Source organism: Triticum aestivum, chromosome 3A (assembly GCF_018294505.1).
Source record: "Triticum aestivum cultivar Chinese Spring chromosome 3A, IWGSC CS RefSeq v2.1, whole genome shotgun sequence".
Taxonomy (NCBI): domain Eukaryota; kingdom Viridiplantae; phylum Streptophyta; class Magnoliopsida; order Poales; family Poaceae; genus Triticum; species Triticum aestivum.
Window position 1 is genome coordinate 155,946,832 of NC_057800.1, and position 2,963 is coordinate 155,949,794.

At 48.3% G+C, this 2,963-nt stretch overlaps 1 protein-coding gene across 1 annotated transcript in view; it reads left to right on the top strand.

Annotated features, from left to right (window-relative positions):
* LOC123060788 (uncharacterized) overlaps positions 1–38 on the top strand; it is an 8,591-nt gene extending 8,553 nt beyond the window's left edge. The window contains exon 4 of the transcript XR_006428147.1: positions 20–38. The gene's annotated coding sequence lies outside the window, so the exon portion shown is untranslated. The remainder of the gene's footprint in view (positions 1–19) is intronic.
* The last annotated feature ends 2,925 nt before the right edge of the window (positions 39–2,963 follow it).

The following is a 2,963-nucleotide window of genomic DNA, read 5'->3' on the forward strand; positions in this document are numbered from 1 at the left end:
CGTTACTCCTTTCCGGTAGACTCCGAGACCGACGCTGCTGCTGCCCAGTTCGACTACGGAGTTGACGACCCCTCCTTGCCAGAGCAACCAGGCAAGCCCCCCCCCCTTGATCACCAGATATCGCCTACTCTTCTCTATACTGCTTGCATTAGAGTAGCGTAGCATGTTACTGCTTTCCGTTAATCCTATTCTGATGCATAGCCTGTCATTGCTGCTACAGTCATTGATACCTTACCCGCAATCCTAAATGCTTAGTATAGGATGCTAGTGTTCCATCAGTGGCCCTACACTCTTGTCCGTCTGCCATGCTATACTACTGGGCTGTGATCACTTTGGGAGGTGATCACGGGCGTATACTATATACTTTACACAGTTACATTACCTGTGATACTGTTCGGAGATGGGGGCTGAAGGGGCAGGTGGCTCCATTCCGGTAGAGGTGGGCCTGGGTTCCCGACGGTCCCCGACGGTTACTTTGTGGCGGAGCGACAGGGCAGGTTGAGACCACCTAGGAGACAGGTGGGCCTGGCCCTGTTCGGCGTTCAAGGATACTTAACACGCTTAACGAGATCTTGGTATTTGATCTGAGTCGGCTACGAGCCTATACGCACTAACCATCTACGCGGGAGTAGTTATGGGTATCCCGGCGTCGTGGTATCAGCCGAAGCACTTCAGACGTCAGCGACGGAGCGGCGCGCGCCGGATTGGAACGTAAGCCTGCTCTTGTATTAAGGGGGCTAGTTCTGCTTCCGGCCGCCCACGCAACGTGCAGGTGTGCTATGGGCGATGGGCCCAGACCCCTGTGCGCTTAGGTTTAGACCGGCGTGCTGGCCTCTCTGTTTTGCCTAGGTGGGGCTGCGACGTGTTGATCTTCCGCGGCCGGGCATGACCCAGGAAAGTGTGTTCGGCCAAATGGGATCAAGCGTGTTGGGCTATGTGGTGCACCCCTGCAGGGAAGTTAATGTATTCGAATAGCCGTGATCTTCGGTAACAGGACGACTTGGAGTTGTACCTTGACCTTATGACAACTAGAACCGGATACTTTATAAAACACACCCTTCCAAGTTCCACAGACAACCCGGTGATCGCTTTTCTACAGGGCGACGAGAGGAGGATCGCCGGGTAGGGTTATGCTATGCGATGCTACTTGGAGATGCTGCTTGGAGATGCTACTTGAAGATGCTACTTGGAGGACTTCAATCTACTCTCTCCTACATGCTGCAAGACGGAGGCTGCCAGAAGCGTAGTCTTCGACAGGATTAGCTATCCCCCTCTTATTCTGGCATTCTGCAGTTCAGTCCACTGATATGGCCTCCTTACACATATACCCATGCATATGTAGTGTAGTTCCTTGCTTGCGAGTACTTTGGATGAGTACTCACGGTTGCTTTCTCCCCCATTTTTCCCCTTTTCCTTTCTTTCTGGTTGTCACAACCAGATGCTAGAGTTCAGGAGCCAGACGCCACCGTCAACGACGACCCCTACTACACCGGAGGTGCCCCTACTACGTGCAGCCCGCTGACGACGTCCAGGAGTAGTTAGGAGGATCCCAGGCAGGAGGCCTACACCTCTTTCGATCTGTATCCCAGTTTGTGCTAGCCTTCTTAAGGCAAACTTGTTTAACTTATGTCTGTACTCAGATATTGTTGTTTCCGCTGACTCGTCTATGATCGAGCACTTGTATTCGAGCCCTCGAGGCCCCTGGCTTGTATTATGATGCTTGTATGACTTATTTTATTTGTAGAGTTCTGTTGTGATATCTTCCCGTGAGTCCCTGATCTTGATCGTACACATTTGCTTAGTGTACGATTGAATCGGGGGCGTCACAAGTTGGTATCAGAGCCGACTGCCTGTAGGAATCCCCTTTCCAACTCCTTGGCCGAAGTTGAGTCTAGCCATTGCAAAACTTTTACTAACTTGGCTGTGTGCCTTACGGGCCCACGTCGCCATTGGGTGGTATTAGGATCTTTTATTCCTCGACCTATACTCTGGGACTCTTATTTCTATTCTATTCGGGTTAAATGATTTTTGCTAAATCTAACATTAGGATCTCGTTATCACTTTCACCCGGAGAGCCCCTTATTAATGATGATCGTCTGCGGCACGTGAAGACCCTGAAGATACTCTCCGTTGTTAACCCGAGAACTTATGTTCATCGCATTTGCAATTCCCCTTCCACCGTCAACCCTTATGGATAACTACTTGCAGTTGTTATTCTTACATTCATCCCCAGTTGGTCTTGTTATTACCAGATACCTCGAAACACTCGTCGTTGTCTCGATAATCCTTTGAGCTTATCGCCTTGCTGTTCCTTGTCACCTGAATACCCCTATGGATAATTCTCGCACTTATCGAGTATCCGCTCATCCCCCAGTTGTTCATGTGTTTCACAATGGTCTTCGAAATACTATTTGATCCTCCAAAAATCCTTAATAGCTTATTGCTCTGCAATACTTGTCTGCTTGCATTATGGATGCTTTCCATTGGCAATATTCGTTAGTATCCTTAGGCATCGTCATTTTGATCCTATTGATTCAGCATGTGTGCGAATGCACACAATCATCTATCAACCCTTCTAAATTATCCTTCCGGCTCAGACATCATTTTTGAACATGAGCTGGTTCTCGACCAAACTATTTGTCGTCAATTGTGCCTCTGGTATATTCAACTTATCCATCCCTACTCAGAGCATTGCTTCTGATCCTTTGTTTTGGAAATCGAAATTCCTTTATTATCTAAGCATCGAATCATTCCGATGTTCTATAATATGATGCCCGTGCATTCTTCTTCCTCTGGTTGAGTACCGATGCTCACGTCAGATCCCTTGTGGACCACCAAATCCTTTGTTGGATTTTATCTGACAACGCCCTTCATATTCAATAACCTTGTGAGCCTTTCCTCTGATACATAATGCCTTTGGTAAATTGTATCCTCTGCTTTCTTAACCATGCTCTGTCTTCGAG